This window comes from Bison bison, unplaced genomic scaffold (assembly GCF_000754665.1).
Source record: "Bison bison bison isolate TAMUID 2011002044 unplaced genomic scaffold, Bison_UMD1.0 scf7180017864491, whole genome shotgun sequence".
Lineage (NCBI taxonomy): Eukaryota > Metazoa > Chordata > Mammalia > Artiodactyla > Bovidae > Bison > Bison bison.
Window position 1 is genome coordinate 21015340 of NW_011495050.1, and position 12399 is coordinate 21027738.

Here is a 12399-nt window from a genome sequence, read left to right on the forward strand (position 1 = left end):
AAACATCGTATATTAACAAATGTGTGGATCTAGAAAAATGGTCCAGATGAACCTAGTTCCAGGGCGGGAATAGAACGCAGACATAGAGAGTAGACACATGGACACCGGACGAGGGGTCAGCGGGGAAGGCAGGGCCTGCATGAATTGGGAGGTTGGGACTGACGTGTATCCACCACCATCTGTACAACAGATAGCTAGTGGGAACCTGCTCTAGAACACAGGGAGCTCAGCTGGTGCTCTGCGATGACCTAGATGCGTGGGGTGGGGGAGGGGAGGGGAGGGAGGAAGGTCCAAGAGGGAAGAGATACATGTACAGGTACAGCTGATTCACTTCATTGTGCAGCAGAAACGTTGTAAAGCAATTATACTCCAATTTTGAAAAAAAAAAAAAAAAAAAAAGAACTTCAAACTGTGGTGGTTGTGGTTTAGTTGCTAAGACGCTTGCACCCCATGGACTGTGGCCCACCAGGCTCCTCCATCCATAGGATTCTCTAGCCAAGAATACTGAATACTAAAGTGGGTTGCCATTTCCTTCTCCAGGGGATCTTCCCAACCCAGGAATTGAAGCCGGGTCTCCTGCATTGCAGGGAGATTCTTTACTGACTGAGCTATGAGGCGTGTGAGCGCATGTGCGCGCGCGCGCACACACACACACGAAATGAGGTCTTAAGTGTTGGTAAGAGTTAGCTAGGCAAAGAGAGAGCCACGTGCCAGAAGGCTCAGAGGTGAGAAACATGGGTACTTAATGAACAGCAAAGAACAGGAACATTCCTAAAGTGCTTCAAGAACAACACAGTTTTGTACACACTGATTAAAAGGTATTTACTTGCCAAATGCACAAGCTAAGGCTGTGGGGCAGAAACCTGAGGAGGCGGCCTCCGTCTGTGTTCCAGGAAGGACACCCATGTGTCTACTTAGGATCCTGCAGAGTTTAGGGGCAGCTGGAGGACACTTAACGTCTTTGCTACCTGTGGGTCCTTATTGGATCAATAGAAGCTAAAAAGGTCAGAATGAAAGAAGAATGGAGATGGCGTTAGCAAGAAAGGGAGTCATTTTCATTTGATCTTCATGACAAATTCCAGACTCAGAGCCAGTAGGAAGTATTTTTTTCCCCTTGATTTTTCTCTTCTTTTTTAAGTTGTCTGGTTTGTTTGTTTTTGCTTTTTGTGATTGGTTTTTTGTTTTGTTTTTCCCCTAATGAGTAACTTCATTCTACATGGTACAAAAACTCAAAAATTCAAAAAAGATAGGTGGGCAAACTTCCTTCCTTCCTCACCCGCTGCCACCCAATCTGTCTTCCAGAGACAAACAAGGTCTTTTTTTATATGTCCAGAAATAGTCTATGCACATACAAGTAATATGTACACATTTATAAACCTACACCTTAGTCTTTTCTATATGTCTAGAAATATCTAAGCACATACAAGTAATATGTATGCATATATAAACCCACATCTTTTTTTTTTTAAAGCCAAATGGCAGGATAATATACACACAGACAACAGATAGTATTTTTTAAGTATATTTTATCTTTCCTTTTACAGAATTGTCCAACCCAGAAGGGGAAAAACATTTTTCAGTGAAAGAGAGGGGACCAGGCTTCAAGGACTAAGAAAACTAGTAAATATCAAGAAGACAGTAAATAGCTTTTTAAACTATATGTATCTATTTTTCCCCAGTTTCAATATTTACATATCTCAATTTTTCACAAAGAAACAAGAATTTGTAGGAAAAAATATAATGGGAAATACTGTTGGTTCTTCTTAAAGATATTTTCTAAAATCCTTGAATTATAAAAAAGCTTGCAATCTTTTGCTGTCAAATACAAGACACACGATAAAAAGAACACTGAGTAGAGTTATACTTTATACTTAAAATTTTATGCAAGAGCTTGAGAATTCAGAAAGCTACACATGACTCTGTATGCAAACTTCAGAAATATTAACAATCTGTACTGAAAAACAGGGCCATCTAATTTTCTCTTTCGTACTTCCAGATTTGATGCAGAAACTAGGGAAGGAATGTTCAGGGTGAAATGAATAGAGGGAACATGATAAATGAGTAAGAAGATAATTAAAGCATGAAGCTTTCCACATCTCGAGATAATGGTAATAGCAAGCGTAGTTTTAGCTAATTAATTGGTTAAGAACAATTTGCCTCGGTGACTATCTCATATTTGAATATGGAATGTTTTTTGCTTTGCTAGAAACTGAGAATAGAATTATCTTGGAGCTTGTAAAACAAATAGCTTTTGGCTACCAAAAGTGTAATTACAAGTCAGGAAACCCAATTTGAATTAGTCCTACAGAGACAATTTTCCCCTTCACGCTGTGTAATTCATTGAGACTCAAGAGAGGGTAAATTTCCTTTCCACTCAAACCTTGTTACTGCATGAGAAAATAAATTCATTGCAGTTTGGACTCAGTGTATTCCTAACTAACCCAAAACAACATTGCTACTTGAGTAATCATGCACCTTATTCATCAGACCTGATAACTTTGGAAGTTTTTAAATATCAAACCCACTCTCAAAGTGGAAGAACTCATCAATCTGATAAGGTTCAAAAGAAAGTACCATAGACACAGAAGGTGTCTAATTCCATAGGAGGAATTCCAGAAACATTGTGAGCTAAGTTGGCAGCATTAAAATAAATGTGTGGTGCTGTTATGTTACTGTCTCCCAAATTGCCTTGAGGGGGATTTGCTCATTTAGATGGTTAATTTCTGTGAGATTTGCTAAATCAGCATCTTCTTACCTTACAGTCAAACTTTACAGACTCCCTGCAGGCGAAATCCAACCCTCCAGGTTTAGACTAGAACAAGGACAGGAAGCAAATTCAAGAACTATCTTGTAACTTGAAATTTATTTTCAAATTGATTTTCTTATTTTTTAAAAAAAAACATTTTTTATCTTTTGGCTGCACTGCATGGCACATGGGATCTTAGTTTCCCGACCGGGGATCAAATCCACATCACCTGTGTTGGCAGCATGGCATCTTAACCACTGGACTGCCAGGAAAACACTTTAAAGTAGTTAATTCTCTAACTGAATCATATTTGTGTATAAAATCACACATAAAAAACAAAACTGGAAGAAATTTATCAGAACCTTAAGAGGGATCAACCTAAAGGGGATTTTATCCTCTATTCCTTTAAAAATTTCCACAATGATCATATGATACTCTGGTAATCAAGATTAAAGGGGAAAATCTGAAACTGAAACAGTTTCTTTCTCTGCACCTGTATTCCCTCTCCCCTGTGTGGTGGGATATCCTCCTAAACATTTTTGAACTCCTCCAAGTTCCACTTTTATTATTCTCTGCAGCAATTTCCTTCATAGGCTAGAAAAAAAACTGAGAAATAAAAAAAATACAAATCCCTTTTTGTAACACATTTCCTTTCACCTCTACTAAAAACCTATGAAAATACTACAGCTTTATTCTCAACCTTTTTCCCGACAAAGAGAATCCAGATGTTCCCTTTTGTTTGCCCTAAAGGGGGAAATGCTAGTTCACCTTCCCTCCCCCGTTCCCCCCTCCCCCCCAAATAATTCAACCCTCTTCTAGCACATGTTGTGTATTCAAAGCTCTAAATGGTCTCCTGCCTTTTATCCAGGGAAATAATTGCTGCATTTTTAAACCAATCCTGCCAGGCAGTCAGGACAAACAGTCTTTTTAGAAGTTGGCCCCAGAGTTTTCTCTGTCTCCCTTGGGGCGTCTTCCAGACAATGGCAGGGGAGAGGGGACTGGACAACCTGGGGGAGCTGCAGCCCTCTGACATCTGGACACTTGAAGAGGAGGAAGATGACTTGTTGGCCAGGTAAAAGGGCATCTGTGTTTAATCAAGATACATCCCAACCTTCTCCAGAGGTCTGCTGTGGAAGGGAAGAGGTTGCCTGAATTCTTTCCTCCTTCTCCAAATGCAGGAGACCCAGTGCCAGGGTGTGACCTTGAGAAGTCTCTATTCCAGGGCCTGGGGAGGGAGTTGAACTGGCTGATCCCCAAGGCCTTAAAAAAGCCTGTGATTCCAATTCCAGTTTATCCTTGTGGACTTCAGGGTATGTGAGGACATGTGGGAGAACCTTCTCTCTGGCCTCATTAGTAGAGAAAGCTGTGTTTTTCCTGAGGTTGGTTTGTTTTTTATCTGGGAACTGTAACTCTTGTAACAGTTTCTGCTTCTTGCTGGGAGGCTTAGCAGCAGAGCTGTGGCCTCCCTGGGGCAAACACCTAGGGTTTAAGACCTGTGTTTTGTACACCGATCGCACTCTAGTTCCCAACTTCCTTCACTACCTTTATTTTCCTTGTCCTTTTTCTTACTTGTTTTTATAGTACTGTTCTTACTTGTTTTATCTTGTTATATTATGTGTCCCTTTTAAAGCTTCTTAACGTCTATTTTGGAACAAAGGAGCCTAACATAAAGTTAAGTCAATTTTGAAAACATAGATATTAAGGGCATTTGTTTTTCTCTTTATCTCTGTCTTATCAGTTTCTCCCTAAATCTAAAAGTAGATCTCAACTCCATCATTCTGATTATGTAAACATCTTAAGCTACAAAAATTTGGTATAATTAAATGATACATTTCTATCTAGCAGGGATCAGGTCTGATGAGGGATAAAGCAGCTGCAGTGGAAAGAAAGATCTTGGGCTGGCTCTGTCACGTACCCGGTGTCTGACCTTGGGCAGGGCCCTTCTCTCTGGATCTTAATCTCCTTATTTATAAAATGAAGGGGTTGGACCAGGTCACCTTTAAAATCCCTTCCAGCTCTGAAATTCATTGACTCAGTGACCCATTGTGGGCATTTAATAAATAACAATTACACTTCCAGAGAACCTTAAGAATGACTCGTTTGGACACAGTGGTCAGTGCATATTGACTTAGCATCCCTCCAGGATGTGGCCGCTTTGAGAGACAAACCAGACAGCCCTGGGGATCCTGTGGAGGCCCAGACTTAAAGGGGAGATCTAGACACCTGCTTGTCCCCACTGCCTGAGGGTTCCAAGTTCTTACAAGATTGTAAAGAACCAAAGGCATGGTGAGGAGTGATATTCATGAGAAGGGGAGTCCATCTACTTAAAAAAAAAAAATTTATTGGAATGTAGTTGTTTTACAATGTTGTGTTAGTTTCTGCTAGACAGCAAAGTGAATCAGCTATATGTATACATATTGTTGCTGCTGCTGCTAAGTCACTTCAGTCGTGTCCGACTCTGTGCCACCCCATAGACAGCAGCCCACCAGGCTCCCCCGTCCCTGGGATTCTCCAGGCAAGAACACTGGAGTGGGTTGCCATTTCCTTCTCCAATGCATGAAAGTGAAAAGTGAAAGTGAGGTCGCTCAGTTGTGTCCGACTCTTCGAGACCGCATGGACTGCAGCCCACCAGGCTCCTTCATCCATGGGATTTTCTAGGCAAGAGTACTGGAGTGGGGTGCCATTGCCTTCTCCGATACATATTGTAGGGTAAGGGAATTAGAAAAAGTGAGGTTCGGAGAAAGAATGAGACCGGCACTTTACAGGAACAGATTATCTTTAATGAGGCGAGAAGGGGCAGCAGTCAGATTAGTGAGCTGCTGCACTAACCCAAGAGAAGAGGCATATATGTGGAAAGCTACTGTCTTAAGGGGGCCTGTTCTTCTCCAGGGTTATTGGGATTAGTTATCTCTTAAATGGCTGGGTCAAGGAATTCTGGAGATCAGCCAGAGGCTGGGACTGGCTGGGAGCTGGGCATAATCAACCTTAATGTCCATTTTTTCCTTCGGATGAGAGGTTTTTGTTTTGTATAGAATGGTGGGGAGGACCCAGAGGGGAGTTTTAACTCCAAGCTATTTTGAGCCGTGTAACTTTCCTTCACATATATCCCCTCTTTTTTGGATTTCCTTCCCATTTAGGTCACCACCAAGCATAGGGCAGAGTTCCCTATGCTGTACAGTAGCTTCTCATTAGTTATCTATTTTATACATAGTAGTGTATATATATAGTAGTGTATATATGGAGAAGGCGATGGCACCCCACTCCAGTACTCTTGCCTGGAGAATTCCATGGACAGAAGAGCCTGGTGGGCTGTTCCCCTTGGAGTTGCAAAGAGTCAGATACGACTGAGTGACTAACTATAACTTTTCTAGATTCCACGTATATACATTAATAATGATATTTTCCTCTTTCTGCATCTACTTTTAGCAGTCCTTTAACATAGAGGGGGATAGAGAAATTTTTAAATTGAATAATGCTTAATTTTAATACTCTGTAAGTCAAAATTAACCTATTTAAGAATAGTAAAGATAACAGGTGCAATTTAGTTTTGCCATAAAATTGTTGTGCTTGATATGTTTTCCCTTTAAAATGAATCACTGTTAATTATAAATGTGCTGATTGATTTTTGTTCTAAATTGTTTGTACTTTTTAACACACACACATGGAGTTCTAAGCTGCTGATAACATCTTTTAGGGTTTGCCAGTTTATGAGGAATGGAGCCAAGTTAAGGATAAACCATCAGCAGTATAAAAAAACTTGTGTGTCTATTAACAACAAGAATCACCCACCTATTTTCAGAAAAAGGCAAAAAAAGGAGGAAAAAGCCTTGCTGAACACATTTTTTGCCCCACACAAGTAACTTTCTCATATCCCTCTTTTTTCTAAACTATTCCAGGAAGAGTCTTTATATGTATGCTTCATTTTAATCATCTCAGAGGATTTCTCCTGGGACACATATCTTTACTTTTCCAATGGCCAAATTGTAGTGTTCTTCCTCTTAAATATTAGTATCTACTGACACAGATTCCTGCTTGTGTTTTAGAGGGTAGACATGAGCAGTGTTAGTGGTGGAGCTGCACAAAGGACCCTCATCCCAAGGAGGGATGTAGTTTGCAGAATTTCAAACCAAACATCTGGACAAAGCACCTGAAAATCTTTTTTTGTTCTACTCCATTGAAAACTATATCCTCAACACCAGTGGCCAAGTGTGCTTTGTATTAATAATTCCAACAAATTCAGGAGCATCGTGTTGGATCCTCACCCCTTCTTATTCCAGAACTTCGCAGCCTTCTGACTACTTCTTGCTTCTTACTAAGCATTTTGATTTGCTTCTTCCCATCCTCCCAGGTGGAAATGAACTTGAAGTCTTTCTTGAAAAAATTGCATTAGTCAAGGTGATTGCCTGAAGGGCAGCTGGCAAAGGGGCACTTGGCTTGAGACAAGATTGGAGGTACTTCCATTCTTTGAAGCTTCAGGTCTCATTGATTTCTCTTTTAAAGGATACAATTGAGACCAGGGTAAAATTTGGGGTGTTTTTTTAAAATACTTAGTTTTAACAAGTTGAAACTTGCACAACACATAAATGCAACCCAATAAATGATAATAATATAATGAATAATAATAATATAAAATAATGCAATAAAATAAGGCTAGCTAATTACAGAATTCATTAACATTTAATCTTTAACGATTATTAATTGTTAATTAATCATTAACAATTAATTCATACTGGTGTGGCATGTCGTGGGAACCAAGTCAAAGTTGTATGAAGATCATTGTGTTTTGATCCCGTCAGGCATGTCTGTGACCGTAGGTTTAACTCCATCTGAAGATAAAGGTGAAGCTCTTAAACATTTGAGGCCCCAGCCCCGTGCTCTCCTCCTTCTGTCTCTGGGTTCCATCTCTGGGTTTTGGCATGAAACTGACTTTAAAGTCTTCATGGTTACTTCTAGGCAACATCCTCATCAGGTACAGTGATCCTTAAAGCTAAAGAACTAAAAACTGATCACTCATTCCTGTTTTCTTCAGTAGCCTCTTTATTTTTTAGAAAACGCTAAAGACAGAACCACACCTTTTCTATCAATTTCCTAGGGTTTTCATTGACACTGTTTTATCCCATGCATGCTTCTCTTTTGAAGGCAGCAACTTTCTTATGAATAGCTTTTTATATTGCTTATCCCTTTCTTGGATCTCCTGGAGCTCTGGAAAGCACCCAACTCAATGATGTCATGAGGAAGCAAGTTTGGGCCACGGAAGAGTATCCCATTGTAATCTACAACTCCCTCTCCTTCCCACTCTGCCCCACGGCATCCCTGCTTCCTGCACAGTCAGCAAACCAGAGTCACTTCTCCCTGCTTTTTGTGGGGCCTCCCACATTGATAACTGATACCTGTGAACTCTCTTGTTTGTTCTTCTACTCCCCATGAAACAAGCTAACCCAAACCTCCTTAGGGTGTTGGTCTCATATAAGCCGTGACCCCTCTATCTATTCATCTGTAAATATTTTGAAAGAACACTCCACTGATTGCTACTTAAGCAAATTCCCATTCCCATCATGGTCCGACTCTGAGAGCTTTCTCTGAGTGTGCTTGCTGGACAAACCACTATGCTGATCTTAATAATTAAAGCACTTCCTGCCAGGATGCATTTTCAGCTGTAGACTGTAAGTGTTTCAAAAAATATAGATTGATCTGGTCATTACACCTCCCCCACTCCCTGGGTCAGCAATGAAACCAGGAATGTTTTTTATTTGATAGCTTCCCATGTCAGATTTTTTGAGGCTAATGATTAGATGCTCTCTTGCAATGATGCTTTAAAAACAAAGCAGCGGCAGCGGTGGGAGTTCTAGATCAAGTACACATGGAAGAGATAAACCAAAATGTACGGTATTACTCATTGTAAAGGTCTTTTAATCTCGTTTAAAATGTTTATTTTGTTGAAGATACAGCTGAAAAGCTTTATGAATGTTTCATTTTAAATTTATTTATTATTTTTAAAATATGCCAATACAAAACATTTCCTTTTTTTAATTTGGAGAGGAGGTCTTAAAAAAAAAAAAAAAAGGAACAAACAATCACAATTGCCTCCCTGTGATGGCCTCACTCTTCACCCGCTCAGTGCTCTGCAGTTACCCTCCTGTGAACACCACAGAGCAGCCAGGTGTGGTCAGAAGCACACCGACAGAAAGGCAGAGCTAGGTTCACAGTCTGACCCCAGCGTTATTAGCAGTGAGACCCAGAGTAAGCTCCTCGCCACTTCATGCCTCCATTTACTTCTAGAGCTTTTGTGAAAAGGCAAAGGCAGAAAAATCATGGATTTACTGGAAAAAAAATTCGTAGTAGACAGCCCTAATCCCCATCCTCTAAGATGGTGAAGGTTCTGGAAATGTGAGGAGCTTCTTCAAGTGTCTAGGGTTCACATACCATCAAAGGAGAGGACGCAGTACTGCCATGAGGAGGAGCCCTTGACATTTTGCGGTGGGTGACATGGAACCCTTACCAGTGCCCCGACCCTCATTTCAGGTCCCTGGCTGCCAACTGCTTCCTCTGGACCACCTGAGTTCCAGTCACTGGACATCTCTTCTCCCCCTGCCTCTCCCGAGGATAACGAGTCATAAAGACCACGTGTAGTTGGTGTCACCATGTAGAAATAGACAAGAATCCTCAACCCTTTAAGACAGACATGAAATATATTCAAATTATCATGAAATGGTCTTTAAAAGAGACCTCATTCTAGCTTTTATTTTGGAGAGTATTTTTAAGTAGAATGAGTAAAGCTCTCCTTATAGACCTAATAAAACTTCACATTAGTTAACTGCTGGTTTTCTACCCCTAACATGCATGAAACGGGACTTGCTACGATCCACCCAGAACCCCCCTCTACAAGCCCATGTTCACCGTGCTTCCTGATTCTTCTGTCACATGAAAGATTTGTCCATGAGCTACTCCTTTTCAAACTTCACCCATCTGATGTTAAGGATGGTGAAGATGAATTAGAATAGTTGTACTACTGGGTGGGGGCTTCCTAGGTGGCTCTGGTGGTAAAGAACCCACCTCCTAATGCAGGAGATGCAAGGGACATGGTTTGATCCCTGAGTCAGGAAGATGCCCCTGGAGGAGGGCATGGCAACCCATTCCAGTATTCGTGCCTGGAGAATCCGATGGACAGAGGAGCCTGATGGGCTACAGTCTATGCGATCACAAAGAGTCAGATACTATTGAAGCGACTTAGCATGCACACATGCAGTAGTGGGTGGAGATATAAGCTCTTACCAGACTTTCAGAAAGAGCTCCAATGGGTCAAGAATAGAAAGACATTGGGATTCTCTGCCTTGCATTTGCTACCAGATGCTTCCCGCCTTTCCCCCACCCCAGGCTCCCTCCTCCTTCCAAATCTCTGGGCCTCATCAGAGTTAACTTGTGGGTTTCTCTTATCATGGCTTTGGATTTTGCTACCAATTTGTTCTCTTTTACCTTTCTCTCTTGCTTCTTCCTTGTTTCTGTTCATTGCTTTTTCTTGTCTCCTTTTCTGGCATTCTGTCTTGCCTTCTAATTTCTTGTTTCTCATCCCTTCCATAAAAGGAATAACCATCAATGCTGACCAAGTCTGTCTATTTTTTGTTCTCTGTGGGCTTATGCTGAAGCTCTGCTCAAAACTGCCAGTGTACACTGGGCCCTGATAAAACCATAGAAAGCGGAGAACCCACCCCAAAAATAAACAGTCACTTCCTTCTTGGAAGGGCCATTCATAGTCCAACCAATACGTCTTGCATCAAAAGCTGTGAGAGGCAAACTGCTTGCGTGCCAAATAAGCCCCATGAAACTAGCCTCTCGTGTTCAACCAACAAGTATATCTTGAGCCTCACAGGGTCAGGGGTTGCAAAAGTTGAGGGCTCAAGACTCCCGAGACTGGCTTGATTTCTGCTTTTGAGAAGACACAGGAGTAAACAAATAACAAAAGATCCATCAGTGCCACCCCTTCTCCCATCACCCCTGCCCTCTTCTCTGCATCATTTTTCTCTACCATCTGATGTGCGCTATGCTTTACCATTTTATTATCAGTATCCCTCCAACTAAAATGCAGGCTTTGAGAGGGAGGTATTTGGGGTCGGGATGCGTGGCTGAATCCCCAGTTCTTCAACACTGCCCGTTATGCAGAGGGCTCAAACATATATGCTGAATGAATGAAGCACAACATGATGTTTGCAATATCAGAAAAGAGGACGAAGAGCTACGGAATTCCAGGGATCCCCATGGAACTAAGGGTCAGTGTGTGTGTGTGTGTGTGCACTTGTGTGCATAAAAATCAGATTCAAAGAGAAATTTGATGCTTTTGGAATGACGCAGGTAAGATATCAATACATTCAGAAGAGGCTTGGTCATCTGGTGCTGGGTTAGAGCGTTACAAAGGAGGAAGAATTGTGACATTTCTCCCCTGCCAATTAAAAAAAAAAAGCTTATTAAAGTGCTTGTTGCTTTATTGAGTTGCATTAGAAATGCTTACATTTCATTTGGAAGGAGGGAATGGGAAGCATTCTCAGTGCTTCCTTAGAAAACAAAAGGAAACCTAGGTCATAGCAGTCAGGCAGGCAGGAGGGGTTTAAGAAATCAGGTGAGGCCAGTTTCTTTCTTGTCTTGGCTGTGTGCCCATGAGCATGTTGCCTGACCTCTCTGAGCTCCACTTCCTCAGAATATATAATAATACCTTATAGAGGTACTCTAATAATACCTTGTAGAGGTATCCTAAGTACTCAATAAGAACATGGATATAGTGTGTTTAACATGTCATTTGCCTGTTAAATTCACAAGAAAAAGTAGTTACATAGCAGGGCTTCCCTGGTGGCTCAGATGGTAAAGAATCTGCCTGCAGTGTGGGAGATCTGGGTTCGATTCCTGGGTTGGGAAGATCCCCCGAAGAAGGAACTGGCAACCCACTCCAGTATTCTTACCTGGAGAATTCCATGGACAGAGGAGCCTGGTGGACCATGGGGTTGCCAAGAACCTGACAGAACTGAGAGACTAGATAATTCTTATAGTAAAGTCACAGAGAAAAAAACATAGCTGCTCCCCTCTTGCATCCATACTGCCAAGGATTGGGGATACTGCATTGCTAAGGGTCTGTATGTAGTTTCAGGTAAGGTCTGAACAATTTTCTCCTGGCTCTTTATTTTTACATGAAGTGGCACTGAATGCAATATAAACTAGATGCCAATGAAAATGAACATCCCCTCCTGTTCACTGCTGCTGCTGCTGCTAAGTCGCTTCAGTCGTGTCCGACTCTGTGCAACCCCATAGATGGCAGCCCACCAGGCTCCCCAGTCCCTGGGATTCTCCAGGCAAGAACACTGGAGTGGGTTGCCATTTCCTTCTCCAATGCGTGAAAGTGAAAAGTGAAAGTGAGGTCGCTCAGTCACGACCCCATGGACTGCAGCCCACCAGGCTCCTCCGTCCATGGGATTTTCCAGGCAAGAGTACTGGAGTGGGTTGCCGTTTCCTTCTCCCCTCCTGTTCACAATCCTTCCCAAACCTAGTAGGAAAGAGAAAGCAACCACGCTCCACTCTTTTCTCTCCTGCCACCGAGGAGCCGTGATGATGTTCTCCTCTCAGACTACGGTTACCTGGGTGACTGAGTCATTATCCTGTTCCTCCCTCCT